Raw genomic sequence first — 15357 nt, forward strand, 5'->3', positions numbered from 1 at the left:
GGAAGATTCCCCGCAGCTCCCCCCACCAACCGCCCCGTCCTAAGATGCTCTCTTCCGCCGAAGGGCTCGCGCGCTCTGGCACGGCAGCCAGCCTGCAGCACCGCGAGTGTACAACGCGAGGTGCAGAAGCAGAGGCCGGCACGGGGCACAGGTGCAGTTCAGCGCCCCGTCTTGGAAAAACCCGGCAGGAAGGGCTGCCAGAGCTGGGCCGTGCAGGTAAAACAGAGGCATCCTAAGGCAGACAGAGGGAAAGAGCTTATCACACAGAAGGAGATGTATGTGCACAGCATGGCAGGTTTGGGGGAAAATGACCAGTAAGAAAAAGAAAAAGAAAAAACACTGGAGGTCGGCACTGAGGACGCGGCTGCCGAGAAAGCCAGAGGCCAGTTCCTAACAAGCTTTATGCGTCCTGGTAAGAAAGCTGGAAGTTTTCCAGGGGCCAAGTGTGAGGCAGTTGAGCATAAACACACAGAACATTCTAGAAAAGCCCTTGTTCTTGAAAGACTAAAAATAAAGGCTCTCCTATCTGTAAGGGATCAGGCTAGCCTACTTGAAAACCTCAGTTATCCAGAATGGCCTCTGCAGCAGTTCTGAAAGGGGGGTACTGCCAGCTCCCAGCAAGGCCGTCCTCGGGCAGGGAAACACCACCAGCCCCAGCAAATTCAGCGCAGCTTCACTTTCATGGTATATTTGGAGCCCAGATGTCCAAGCTCTGGCCGTTTTGCTCTCAGTCCACTGCAGGTGCTCTGGGAACCACTCATGAGGAAAAGAAGAATTGTCTCTATCACGACCCTTACTGGGTATCATCCAAGACTAGGAAGAAGATTGTTCTGTAACCCTGGGCTCGTTGAAACAACCCCCCACCTTCATAAAAGCCCTAGCCCCATCCCCACGCCCAGCCTCACGAAGGGAGAGAGTGCTATTTCAAGAACTGCTGGTACTTTCACAAGCAAACTTTATTCCAAGGAAGCCGCTTTCCAGCGGGCAATGAAGATCATCTCAGACTTCTGTACCGATGATGGGGGTCAGAGAAAAATTCAGAAGCTTCCCTCGGCTTCCATCCTCACCATACCCATTCTAGCCCAGTGGTCTTCACAGCTTCATGCGTGAACTAAGGCAAAAGCCTGTTCTACGGCCTCCCAGCTTCTACCTCTCCCCACTCCAGTCTGACCCCAATATTGCTACTAGGCTCATCTTCCTAAAACAGAGTTGTTGGGTTGTTTTTTTTTTTTAAGATTTTATTTATTTGAGATAGAGAAAGAGAGAGCACAAGCGATGGGGAAAGGCAGAGGGAGAGGGAGAAGCAGGCTCTCCACTGAGCAGGGAGCCTGACTCGGGGCTTGATCCCAGGACTCTGGGATCATGACCTGAGCCGAAGGCAGATGCTTAAGCGACAGAGCCACCCAGGCGCCCCTAAAACAGGGCTTTGAATACACCATCCTCCTGCTCAGAAGTTGCCCCGCCTTCCAAGAGCCCGCAGCCCCTAACCGAGCTTGGCAAGTTCATCTCCAACTTCCTGCCAACAGAAACCCACGCTGGTTATTCCTGTAACCCAGAAATACCTATTTGTCAACCTAACCTGGCCCCTTGACCTCCCTGTAATTCTTCTGTTCTGATTTTAACCATCCTGCGTCCAAAGACCCAACTCAAATCCTACCTCCACCGAGTTCACGCAGCTAGACTCCCGCCTCTGACTTCCCATCCAGCTTCGATAATCCACAGACGTTCACCGCACTGAAGCATGCCTTCTGTTCCTGCTCTGAACCGTTCGTTTGAAACTTCTATTGTTGCTTATCACACAATCTTTCAATCTCTCCAACGACGTTTCTTGAAGGCAAGGACAGCAGGCTTTCGATTTAATTTAATGATTGATTACTCTAGGATTCCTAAGTGCTAGGAGTTTAGCAAGACATACCCACAGGTACACGGAAGGGCAGACCTAGCCACGGTGCTTACGGAGCTGACCCACAAGTAAGGGAATAAGAAACATGTCGGGACACTGACAACGTCAAGCAGAAGAGGAAAAGCAGAGTCTTCAGGGTTTGGGGTCAATGCATCCTCCCATGCTATTCTTCCAGCTCCTGTTCAGTAAGATCCAGAAGGAACATTCTCTTCTTGGACTCCCTCAAGCAGAATGCCACCCAACACACTGTGCCCACTGTCCTTCATTCGTGCCTTTATTAGCATCTACTGCCCTCACCGAGACAAGGCTACCAATGATGGCAGGTGATCTCACCTCTGGTTTCCAATGTTAAGACGAGACCTGCACACCGTGAGGGTTCAGTGAATGCTGCCTGAGTTGTGGTGGCTGAATGGATGTTGAATGGGTGAAGGAAATGCCATCAAGGATATCCGGAGTGCCCAGGGTCTGGAGGCAGGAGAGATGCTGAGTGGACAGAGAAAGGAGGGAGGATGGAGGAGTCTGATCCAGTAAAGGGAGAAGCAGTATCAGGACCAAGGAGGAAACAAGGGACATTTTTAGGCAGCAGCCCTTAGGCCAGGACTAGAGAAGACCTGCAGAGTCCTGGGGCAGATGACGAGTGTAGACAGTGGGGAAACTAAGCTGACAGCCAGTGTAGACAGGTGGGGAAGCCAGGGCAAGGCCAATACTGAGACAGCAGACTGAGCGGAGTCCTGGCCCCATGTTTCATGGCCGTGTGAGCTGGGCAAGCCTCAGCTTCCACACCCGGCAAGTGGGAGAGTAAGAGCATCCACTGCCTAGCGTGCTGTAAGGCTGGCATGACAAGAAATGATCGAATGGAAGGGAGCCGGGCACGGAGGAGGGACTGAGGAACACACTTTTGGGCGTGGAACAGGCTGATGTAGAGCGGCTAAGGAAAGGAAGGGGCGGAAGACAGATACCTAGAAGTCACACGTGAGAGAAGGCACAGCCACGGGCCACATGGGGAGGTCGGGAAGCCCGAGTTCTGGTCCTGCCTCCTCTCTGGATCATTCTGTGTACCTCCCTGAACATAGTACCCACAGGTGTGAAAGGAAGGTGCTGGTCCAATGGGGTCCAAGGTTTCCTCTAGCCCTGGAGGGGTCTCCACATGACACCTCTGCCCCTGTGGCAGAGAACGTCACACATGTTAAAGCCCGGGGTGGGGGGGATTCATGAAAACAGAGAAAGGAGAACAGACACCAAGATGGTGGTGGAGAGGTCTCCCGGGGGAGATAGAGGGCTCCAGCCCTCCCTAGCTTTCCCAAGACCTCCTCCTTCTCCTCTTCCTCCCAGGGAACCACACGCCCCAGCTCCCCAGAGGTCACTCCACAATGACCCTCCCCAGCGCTGGGAAGAGCATCAGCAACCATCCACGCTTTTCCAGGCCACCTGGCTTGTAGGTTTGACAGGCTGTAGGGGGCACGCCCATTCGTCTGGTGCCAGAAGAGTCCAAATCCCCACAAAGTGAGAGCAAAGGAAAGCCACCAGGCCTGCGGGGACTGTACTCCCCTTTGCCTTGCTACAAAGCCATCAGCATTTGAACCACAACAGTGACTCCGAAGAGAATTCAGTTTGCTGACCTGAAATGTCCTTCTCATTTCTAAAATAACATCTTCCTGGAGCGGCCTCCAGTCTGTACGTCCGCTGGTGTTCACGCGCCCTGCCTCTCCCAGCAAACACTTGCTCCGTGTGGCCACACTCCTTATGTCGTGCAGACCTACTAAGCACAGGGCGCCGTGCCTGCAGGCAGCGGAAAAGCCCTATCGGGCTGATCACTCTGCCTGCGCACCGCCCTTGGCTCCGGAGACAACCAGGAAATGCCATTCCTCAGATGAGAGCTGACATCAGTCAAGGAGGCTGGCATATTACGGACCTACGCAACTGTTCTGGAAACAAAAGCTGAGGGGAGTGTTTCCCAGGAGCCGCAGAAATGTTAACCTTACTCAATAATAAAATAGGTGACTGATGTATTCAAGGCAATCCCTAACCACACACAATCACACTGGAGAGCCCATGATTCCCTGCTGGATTTAAATTAAAAAACAAAAACAAAAACCAACAACAACAACAACAAAAAAAAAAAACAGGAAAAAAGAAATGCCCACATGTCTATGCTCTGCTGTAAATCCTCCTAAATTCTACCGCTTCTTCCGTGGAAAGATCAGCAAGCCCTTTCTTCCCGATTGGCCTTGGTACTTCAAACAAGGGCCACGTGAAGAGCAAACCTCTCCCAGTAGCCAGGGCTCCATCTCCATCTGCATTTGCTGCCCGTCCAAAGCGCAGCCCCATAATGCGAGGAGAGAGGCTAAAATGACTGGTGTTATGACACTTTCCCATTCCAGCCCCAGCCTGTGATTATCTACAACTCCAGGTTGCCCCAAATTACGTCTGGAGCCTCAAACACCTTACATTTTATGTCATTCCTAGAACAAATTCTTTTCTGGAAACTTTCCTACGAGATAAAGGAACAAAAACCCAAAAAGCCCTAGATATCTCAGTTGCAGCGAAGGAAGAGCCGGCAGGCTAGCAAGATTCCGAACGTCACCTACGTTTATCCCCTCTCCTGTATACCTACACGGAAGCCGATTAATTCCATGTCTCCGCAATTATGAAAGCTCAGAATCCTAGAAACTCTTACCTAATTTTAAAAAAAATTTTTTAAGGATTTTTAAAATGTATATGAGAAAGAAAGAGACAGAGAGCCAGAAAGCATGCGGGAGTGGTGGGGAGGGGCAGAGGGAGAGGGAAATGCAGACTCCCCGCTGAGCAGGGAGAAGTGGGACCCAGATCCCAGGACCCTGAGATCAGGACCTGAGCCCAAGACAGACGCTTAACCGACTGAAACAGGAGGTTCCAATACCTAATTTCACTTTTTAAACCACTTCTGTTCTTGATATATTCTTAGAGGTAGAAACTGAGTAGGGACAGTTTAGGAACTCAGGAAGGTGAGGGCTATCCCCAGAAAGAAAAGCAGTTAGACAAGTAAATCTCCCCCCAAGTAATGGGGAATTAAGGGAACACTAGGTACTGGCTAGTGGTTATGGAAGTTGATATAACTACCAGACTTCTTTTAGTAACACAGTTCCATATTAGGGTCCCTGGCAGGTGAACGTGGGGATTTATATGTTAAAACATTTGAAAAGTTTGTATTAAAAAATCCTAGGTTTTGGGTAATGGATAAGACTCCCCAAAAGCATCCATCACGATTGTCTTAATCAAGTAATTTGAAATACAATAAAGGAACTAGCTATTAAAAAGAGCCTTTTATGAATCCCTTCTGTAAAATAAGAATCTTTTGTACCCCGATTATTTATCTTAGTTTGCCTTTAAAACCAGATTTTAGAAGCCAAATTCTGCTAAAATAGGGCACTCCTATACTTAGCATCAATACTGAAATACTAACGTCAAAAAAAAAAAAAAAACCCCTCATATCTACATTACACTCACTTTGACTCTCCTCTTTCCAATAAGCACTGCCCTCTATAGCCAGGAGATCAATGCCTGAGTAGTGAGAACGCTTCTTTCTAGAACACAAATGTGGAGGCATAAAATTAAATTGGTTTTCATTTTTCCCAACTTGTGCATCTACACGATTGCTTTTCTGCACTCATTTTTTCTTCCAAACATCCCTCCCTCACACTCAACCAAGAACTTGCCTCCCAGGTAAACCGCGCTCCACCTCCCCTTTCCACGGTAGAGTCCAGACTTTGCAAAATCCCCAAGGGTCAACTGGAAACAAATCAAAATTTTCAGCATTGCTTTTTATCACAACGTACTTAATTCTCAAGTAGTTCTCAAAGAACAGGTAACATCAAAAACAACTTGTTCTCATATTATTTATGAAGTTAGCAGGCAAGTCTAAATGCTTATGTGTGAATGGCCTAATATATCAGAGAGAGATCAGAGAATCTATAAGCAACACAGCAAAGACTTCGTGCTTCTTTTCCTCAGCATTGTCTACCCGTGGTGTTTTGTATTTCAAAGCGGAGTACACCTGTGAACTGGTCAGGCCTCTTCCCATTTCAGAGCTAGAAATCCTAAACAGTCGGAGCTTTGCCACTAACTTAGGCAAACCCATTCCCTCTCTGGGCCTTAAATTCCTAGTTGCAAGATACAGAGCTGATGTATAGAGTCAATGCCTGAAGCCCAGATAAGTCAAGCAGTATTCTAATGTCACACAGCAAGTTAGCAACAGATGATGCAATCTAGACCCAGATCTCCTGATTTTACTTAAACCACCCTGCCTCCCACTCAACACAGGCGATGATACAGGCAAAACACACACGGAGCCTTTTTTCCCTCCAATCTCTGGCTCTTATTTCTGAAAAACAAACAAACAAACAAATATATTTTGCCCTGGGGCTCACTGCTGCAAATGATATTCTCCTTTCTCCCTAACATCCTTCAGCAGTTACAGTGTCTCGTCTCTTCTCCACTATAGTTTTCTCACCCCACAACACACACACACACACACACACACACGCACACAGGCACGCACACACACTCATCCTCATCATTCAACTCTTCCTTTTCCAACAGCAAAAGAAAGTTTAGACTAGAAGTGAACTGATTCAAGTACGAGAACCTCGTTCTAGTGCTAAACAGGGCCATAACTCTGCCCAGAAGCCAATCTGACAAAATGGAATTTGTTCTCAGAGAGAAGGACTTTTCCCCTATACTGTATCATTTGTCAAGTAACATTGTCATTTCTCCCACTGCAGCATAATCACAGAATGAAAGCCCCAGATGGAATGCACGTACACAAGAGGGCGGACTTAACGGTTGATAAGAGGCCCTTTCTTTATTTGCATTCTAACCGTTTTTTTAGAGAACTGGCAAAGTGCTCAATGTAGAAGGATAAAGGACAAAAAAGAAAATTCCTTTCCCTGTTTTTATTAACAATGTGGGATAAGCAACTAGTGCTCTTGGATCTTGTCCAGAAACCATTCCTGTCATGGAGCATGAAGCCAGTCCCCAGCATGGAGTCCTATTAAATGATCTCCCTTGGAACACCAGGCTTCCCCTCTCCCAGAAAACCTTCCAGCCACCTTAACTAATGACTGTTCTCCATACACAGTACATATTTTAAGGTTTCCATGCTGTTCTTTCTACCTGGGTCCCCCTTCCTCACTACTCCTCCGGCAAACTCAAACTCGTCCTTTGCGCAAACCCATACAACAGCACTTAGCTCATGATGATGGTTTGTTCCTCGGACTTCCACCTCCCTGAATGAAATGTGAAACCCCTGCAGCCTCCACGCGGAGCGTGGCGCCTGCCACGTAATAGATGTCCAGTTATTATTTGTCGTGTTAAAAGGAGGAACGTCTTCTAAAACACATTTGCTTACGCTGTAACTTTACTGGCTGCTGCCTACTGCCCTCCAAGAGTCAAACGTGGTCAGAGAGGAAGGGAGGGGCCGGAGGACCTCTCAAAGTCAAATACCCGGGAGGAGAGCAGCAAAGCCTCAACACACTTGCTGATCCTGTGAGCTGTCCGTGTTGCTCAAGGGTGTCAGTGGCAGGGTGCCTGGAGCTCTCAGTCCCCTGGGACTTACTTACCCACCCCCTTCCCCCCCGCCCAACCTTGTGTGCTCCTTACTCTCTGAGAACTCTGGCTCAAAGATGCCTTCCATGATCCACAGACCCTAAAGAAGACCGGAATTCTGCCTTAACTCCTTACTCTCCCTCTGGCACCTGGCTTCCCTGGAATTTACAAGACTTCATTCACGCCTTAGGACCACAGTATATACCTTTTCCGGGACGGGTTTTCACTAGTTGATGCTCAATGGTAAATTTAATAGTATTTTCCTGCTCCAATCTCTTACCCCTTGGCTATACTGTGCCTATGAGAATCAATCTATAAAGCTTTAATAGCAGAAATAAAGCTTTATGCTGACCATTTTCCTTAGACCACAACAATAGCTCCCTTTAAACTACCTAAATATGCACTACACATATGGGTAAAAGATCACCAATGTGCATACCGGACCCCAGAGTTCAGGAAAATGTAACAACTCATGGAGGTTCACAGGTTCCAAACACTGAGTCTAATTCCATATGCTGAGTTGGGGCTTTTAGAAAACTGTGAGTCCTAAATCTGTGACATCTGCCTTTTCTGGTGCCAGTATTCTGAACAGGGCAATCTCTTCTTGGACTCTGCCTGCCGATCTCTGGAGTCAGCTCAGATAAGATTTGGCCACGTGGGTAAAGCCTGGGCAATGGGGCTTTGTTCTTCAGCAAAATAGAATTATCTTCCAATTCTGCTGGAAGAAACCTAGACGCTAACGATTTAATGCTGTTGAAAGTGCAGAGAGCATCTGAGACAGAAGTGCATACCTGACCGTCAGAGGTTATATGTGCAAAAATACAAGGTATGTATTTTTAAAGGATGACGGTGAGAAATTTCAAGTTTGACAGTTGATTCTAGAGACCATTTAGAATGGATGATTTTATGTGATTTTTATGAAGACTGTAGGTGACATGCAACCCAACCTCCCCCCCCCCCAAAAAAAGGGCAGTTCTGATTACAAACCTTCAGGGAACACAAAGTTAGCACGGTTTCATGCCCAAAGGACGGACTCCGCAGGACGTTCTGTCTCCCAAAAATGTGTAACCCTCATATGCACAGAACTTTGCAGTTAACCAGTCCTGACTTGTCCAAAAGACAATTTAGATGTGATCAGGCTCATCGTTCAAGCATTTGGAATTCACTCATTCATGCAAGCATACATCAAGTACCAAAAGTCAAGTTCATGAACCCTAAAGATAAACCACAGCCTTTTCTAACATGGGTCCTTGCATTTTCTTCCTTGGTGGTGGAATAGAAGACTAGTCCCCCTAGTGTCCTGCCACCGTAGGTGGCTGAAGGATGGAGACACTCCTGCATTCTGCATCCACGTTAAAGCACAGCTCACGAACCCAGAACCCCAAGGAAACCTTCAGATCCCCCTCCCCCGCGACGAGATGGAAGCTTGCTGGGACCTAGGAGGACACGGGAAAATCTGACCTTTCATTTCCAAGGCCCTTACAGTGCTGGTTTAAAAGCCAATGTGATCTGCATTACCTCACACCAGAAAGTTAACCCACTAGCCAACATGCTTCACTACGTGAAGGAAAAGGACCCACACCTGTCCGTGGACGACTGCCCACTCCGGAGTGAACCAACATTTGCTCTGAAAAACCTCCCTATCCTACTGGGCCGATTTGTTTCCTGTTCTTGCTGCTACTTGAAAACCCACTAACGTCTAAATCTTGACGACTTCTGCCTCTCTGTTTCAATTAGTTTTCTTCCTGGTATAGATAAAAGTTTTCTTCCAGCCTCGATAAATGTGTGTTCTCCTCAAACAATTTTCACTGAAGTAAAACACTCCTGAAATATAAAGGTACACTAAGATGTGTGAAACCTTAAAGCCAGGTTTTGTTGTTGTTTTTAATCCCCAGTGAGGACTCATGCCTGTGAGTAATTCATTCATGTCACCCATTTGTGAGAGATGCAAAAAGAAAACACCACTTATTCCTTCCCTAATTTAGAACTTTCCCTTAAGTCTACCAAAGCTGACTCCTGGGGAGGGAAGACAAGAGAGGTAAGGAGAAAAATGAGCCTGAAGTGACTGCATCCACAGAGTGAATAAGCACTTTGGGTTTCCACCTGTGTCGGAGAGGGACCAACCTGCATTTGGGGGTAGTGACCACCCCACCTGCTGCCTCACATCATCCTCCCCCACCCCCCACCAAGAAGGAAGCAGAAGCCTGAGTGCTCTCTTGGGGAACTTACATAAGACCCTGTAAAACTTCCTGTGACATTCACGGAAAATAGAAACTGCTATTTTGCTCCCTCAGGAGATCATTGTAATGGACTGAGTGACAAAATTCACGGATTCAGAGTTCAACAGAAACCTGCTCAACCGAGGTACATCAGCTCAGGGACAAGAAAAATCCATCCCCATTAAACAGGGTCACCGGGGGGATGGATTCAATGTAGGAGAGACAATCTGTTCCCTCCTAAGTGACCCATTTAAAATCAGATTGTTCCAGGGAAATCTTACAGGTTTAATAAATTTCAAACTGATGGGCGCCTGGGTGGCTCAGTGGGTTATGCCGCTGCCTTCGGTTCGGGTCATGATCTCAGGGTCCTGGGATCGAGTCCCGCCTCGGGCTCTCTGCTCAGCAGGGAGCCTACTTCCTCCTCTCTCTCCGCCTGCCTCTCTGTCTACTTGTGATCTCTCTGTCAAATAAATAAATAAAATCTTAAAATAAATAAATAAATAAATAAAATAAATAAATTTCAAACTGCCAAGGACAGCCTTGTAGGATTGAGGTTCCTTAAAAAGGGAAATGTTAAAGAAAGTAATAAAGCAATAAACAAAATAACTTAAGGATGCAGGAACTTAGCGGAGTCAGCCACTGCACCCTTCAGCGGCGAATGCCTGGATCGGTATACAGGGATCACTCATCCTAAGCAGTTTCGTCTAACAGGACGGCCACTCTGCTTAGGTTCCCTCTCTACAGACAGCGCTGCCACCCAAACACTCTGTCCTACAGAGGAACTAGAAAGCTCTGACTGCTCACCCTAAATCGCCTTGACTCTCTACCACAAGGAGCAAAGAAAACTTCTTCACAGCATCACACCTGGAAAGACAGGTGAGGATCACCCAAGAGGGACAGCGGAAAAACACAGCAGGTCCCCCAAAACACAGGTGCCCATAACTAACAAGCTGCGGGGACGGGGGAGGGGTCCGAGGGGGGGGGGGGATGCGAGATGAAGGCACACCACCTCCCGCTGTTGACGGGAAACTCGTCCTTGTTTGCCCCGGGTTAGCAGCCTCCGTGCTTAGGAGCGGGGCAGTCCCTGGGAAGGGTCCTGGGGACATCAGAGACTTCTGGACTTCCCTCCGGCCTGTCCAGGGCTCCTGACCCAGGAGCTGAGGTTGTGCCCTCACAGGGGGTACCAGCTACAGATTCGGAGAACTTGTCCCGCGCGGCTCATCAGGGCGCCCCCCGCGGAGGCTCTCAAGCACCCCCGGGCTCTTACCTTGGCCGTGACTGCCGCCAAACACAGGGAGACCGCGTAAGAGCTGGGTGGCGCGGCGGCACCGCCGCCTCCTCCTACAAGGCGCAGGGGTCCGGGTCGAGATCGGGGTCCCAGCAGGCGCTGCCCTAGTTCAAGCGGCGGTGCCAAGCGCAGACTTCGGGGCGGTCCCCGGCTCCAAAGGGGGGGGGGGGGGGGGGGGGGGGAGTCCGGGCCGCCCGAGCTAAGCACTGTCCCTTCTTCCTTTCCCTCCGGCGCCACTGCCTGGAACTGATCCCTGCCCCAAGGACTCTTCCGAGCCGGGGGCGCCCCGCATGGGCAGGGGCCTGCGTCCTCCACGGGCTGGGTCCGGGAAGGGGGCGCTGGGGAGAGACGCCGGGCGGCCGCCTGGGCCGGCTCCACCTCCCGCGCTCCCCGCCGCTTCGCCCCTTCAGGGCAGGGCCTGCCCGCTCCCGGCCCCGCGAGGCGAGAGCGGCCGCGCCCCCAGCTTTGGGCGCCCAGGCTCCGCTCGGCGGCGGGGCAGCAGCGGTCCGGCCGGGCCGGACGCCGAGCGAGGCGGTAGAGAGGCTGCAGCCGGCCGCGGCGCCCCCTCCCCCCGGGCCTGCGCCGCCCGCCCGCCCGCGGCTCCGCGGGAAGGAGGCGCTGGAGAGGGCCTCGCCCCGGCCTGGGGCGCGGGGCCGGGGGCGCGGGGGCCGGGGGAGGTGCCCCGGGAAGGTCACCGGAGCGGAGGCGGGGCGCAGAGCGGTGGGTGCGGGGAGCCGAAGCGGGCGGCCCCGCTGCCGCCGGGAGCGCTCGCCGGCCTCGGCCGCCGCCGCCTCCGAGACGCGCCGGCTTCCCCGAGCGCCCGGAGCTCAGAGCTGGGCGGCTGCTGCAGCCGCCGCCGGCAGCCGGGCGCCGCTGGCCGGAGCCGGCGCGCGATCCCCGCCTCCCGCGCCCGGTCAGGCGGGGGCCGCCGCGCGGGGGCCGGCGAAGAGGGGAGCGGGCGGGCGGGCGCTGGGGTCCGGGCTCCGGGCTGGCCCCGCCGCCGCGTGCCCAGAGCGCCGGGCTCGCTCAGCAGCTGCAGTGACTGTGTGTCTGTGTCATGTCTGTGCAGCTGGGGGGGACCGCGAGCCCGGGTCGGGCTCCGGGCGGGGGCGGGGCCAGCGCGCGCCTCGGTGCCCGCCCCCACCCCGTGACGGCGCGGCCGGCCAATGGCAGACGCCACAGCCGCACGGACTTAGAGGCCTCCCCCGCCTGGGCTCCGCCTCCTCGCGCGAGGCTCCTCCCTTCCACTTCTCTGGCTCGCTCTCACGCGGGTGGAAGCAACACCCGGAGCCGGGATCACGGCCGGGGTCCGGATGAAAGCGTGCAAGCTGGGAGCTCCCCGCCCTTCTCCCCCCACCCCGGCCGCTCCCGGCCGCCTCGGGCTTGGCCAGCCTCGCGGAAAGAGGGGGAAGGGAAGAGGGACGGGTCCGCAGCTGCCGCTGTCGAGACGCCGGCAGGCTCGCAGGGCCGTGCAGCCTGTCCACTCCCCCATGTACAAAACCGCCGTCGTGGGAAGTAGGAAGTTTCCCCGCCTCCACTTCTACTCGGGTTCGCCGCTTCTTTCCGAGGTGGGCAGGGTATGGGGAAGCCTGAGGCTGCGAGGAGCCACGATGAAGGGCTTTGACAGCATTATTTGCGGCTCTCTATCCAAGAATCCGGTCCAAGGCTCCCTGTTCTTTCGGGAAAACTGCATTTCTTTGCCACCACCACCACCACCACCACCACCCCGCACACACACACACACACACACACCCCCCTGCACGCACAACACGCCCCTCCCCGTTCTGATTTCATTCTTGCTCTTCTTCCTGGCATACGAGCCCCGCGCGCGACATCCCATTGAATGGACTTCCAGCCTCCCAGCCCTAAAGCCGAGAGTGGGGCGCCGAGAGTCCTCCGAAGCTATGAAGCTACGGAAAGAGTGGGTGAAATCGGCTGGGGGGCGGGGGTGTGACAGTGGAATGGAAGGAGGAGGCCTGGAGAGAAAAACCCAAAGGAGGGGAGAACAGGCCCGGAGAGGAGGAAGACGCAGAAGGATGGGCAACTCTGACTGGAAGACCGGAGCTCCGGCGCAGGATCCAGCTCCCGGGTTTTTCCTCAGCTCGTCCCAGGGTTTCTGGGGTCCCCTTCCCCCCAACCCCGGGTCCCCACCTCTCCCCGGCCCGGCGGGCACGGGGTCCCAGCCTCGCCTCCGCGCGCTTCTCTCTCTCGGCCCTAGGGCTTAGATGAGGCAAAGGGAAGCCCACCTTACTCTAGGAAGGGGCAGGGAAACGATGCAACAGCCCAGAGAAAGTGCAAGGAGGGGAGGTGGGGTGGTGCATAATGAAAGGGAGCCGAGCTGGGGCTGCGGTTCCGACCACACTCCCCAGAGGTCAGGCCGGGGGCCCAAGGGTTTCGGAGGTTTGGTCCCCCACTCCGCTGGGGACCTGGCTCCCGCCAAGTAACCCCGCTCTTCGCCTTCAGCTCGACCCAGCCGGCACCCTTCCGCCATGCCCCCCGTTCCCTCCAGCCTCTTTAGGCAACGACCCCCCGCCCCAGTGCCCCACCCCCACTCCTCGTGCACCACCGCCCGCTCTCCCCCAGTTCCGGAGCGCTGTTTACCTAATCGCAGCTACAGACCGAGCAGAGGAGAATGCAAAAAGAAGGTAGCGGTTACACAGCGGCGTCCCCGGCGAAGAAGTAAAAAACGTTTGCCCTGGAGCTTCAGGATAAGTTCGCTGTGAAGCTGGGGTCCTGCTGCCTTATCTCCGCGGGGATGAGTCTCACCCTTCACGTTTGCAGGGATAGGAGATCGTATCTGGTTTTGATGTCACTACCGTGTCGGACAAGAATATTGTATGATAAAATATAATCTAATATCCTAGAGACCATTCAGTGTCAAAGTTTAATGCCAATCCTTTTAGCTCGAACGCTACTCCCTTCTCCCTCTGACGTGCAGCTCTGTTCTAGAACGCACTGAAAACAAGGGGATCATTTTTATTTTTTGCGGGTCGACTGCCCTTCCTACTCTTCCTCCTCCCCTACTTCAACCCCCGCCCTGGAACCGGGTAAAGTTAAAGCAAGAATTTTGGGCTTGCTTTTTATTCATTGCTTTGCTTCACTTCATTAGGGGTGTAAAATGCATTATTACAACACATTAGCATATTAATAATGGTAACGTGACTGAGGAAGCCGAGGGAGACCTGAAATTTACAAGCAAAGGAGAAATAATGAAATCATATTAAAAAAAAAAAACTAAAAGATAAGCCTGTAGTAAAGAAACATCTCCATTATAATTACCCAAGTGTAGTGCATTGTCTAGATTGGATTTTAGAAAGAAAAATATGACCATTGAGAGGGAGCAATATTCACTGTGGTCAATAAGATACATTGAAGACATATTTCATTATTAGAGGATCTCACAAAAATTACTTGCATCAGTCAAATGTCACCTTAAATGCATAAAGCTTTGCAATATCAGTTCAGTATTGCAGTGTTTTGAACTCAGTGGCATATCTAATGTTCTAAATGATAGGAATGTTGTCAGAGTGAACTATTCCACAAACGAGCCCTTCTGTTAGTTAAATATCATGTGAAGCCCCAAATAAAAAGCATCCCTTTGCCCCACCAATGGGATGGATAGGGGTGTGTGTGTGTGTGTGTGTGTGTGTGTGTAAAGCCTAAGGTAAGATGTACTTACCTATGAATTATAGCCCTCTGACACAAACCAGGATATAAATGTCTTAAAAGGATTTCAGCTATGACATAATATAGTATGAAGAATGCAGAATAAAGTATGTAAGGTGATTTATCAGTTATTTCTAAAGATTGTGCAATGCTTTTGTTAAAGACTGAGAAGTGAAAAAATATTGAGCCCTCTAAACCAACCGTTATCTGTTCCTCTCCACACAGTTATTGCACCTGTCATAGGAGAAATTCAGAAAGGTCTTTTTTTTTTTTTAAATCAGGGTCCAGGAGACCTAATCCTTAAAAACAAAACAAAACAAAACAAACAAACAAACAAACAAAACACAAACAAAAAAAAAAAACCCTGTCTTAAATTAGCCACTAGGGGGCCCTAAAGGCATCTCAAAGAGGAAGTCGGGAAACCTGCTCTCACCACCGCTTTTCCCTGTCTCATTTTCTGTGAACCTCAAGGAACTGGAATGGAATAAGAACATGATGCAAATTCTGGAGGCAGATTGGGTTTTACGTTTTAAAATACCAGGGTCCCCCCACCCCCCACCCCAGCATATAAAATAAAATAGTAAAATAAAATATTTTTAAAATTAGAAAATAAAAGGCCAGAGTCCCCTTTTCCCAATTCTTGTCTTGCCTCCAAAAAATCATAATAATAATAATAAAGAATATTATGCTTACCCAGA

The 15357-nt window shown here is 51.1% G+C and overlaps 1 protein-coding gene across 1 annotated transcript in view; it reads right to left on the bottom strand.

The window, feature by feature from the left end:
- Positions 1 to 11147, bottom strand: part of LARGE1 (LARGE xylosyl- and glucuronyltransferase 1) — a 520460-nt gene extending 509313 nt beyond the window's left edge. Inside the window, exon 1 of the mRNA XM_032836533.1 lies at positions 10973 to 11147. The gene's annotated coding sequence lies outside the window, so the exon portion shown is untranslated. The remainder of the gene's footprint in view (positions 1 to 10972) is intronic.
- Positions 11148 to 15357: the final 4210 nt, after the last annotated feature.

The sequence above is a fragment of the Lontra canadensis genome, unplaced genomic scaffold (assembly GCF_010015895.1).
Source record: "Lontra canadensis isolate GAN:19392208 unplaced genomic scaffold, GSC_riverotter_1.0 scaffold93, whole genome shotgun sequence".
Classification (NCBI taxonomy): Eukaryota; Metazoa; Chordata; class Mammalia; order Carnivora; family Mustelidae; genus Lontra; species Lontra canadensis.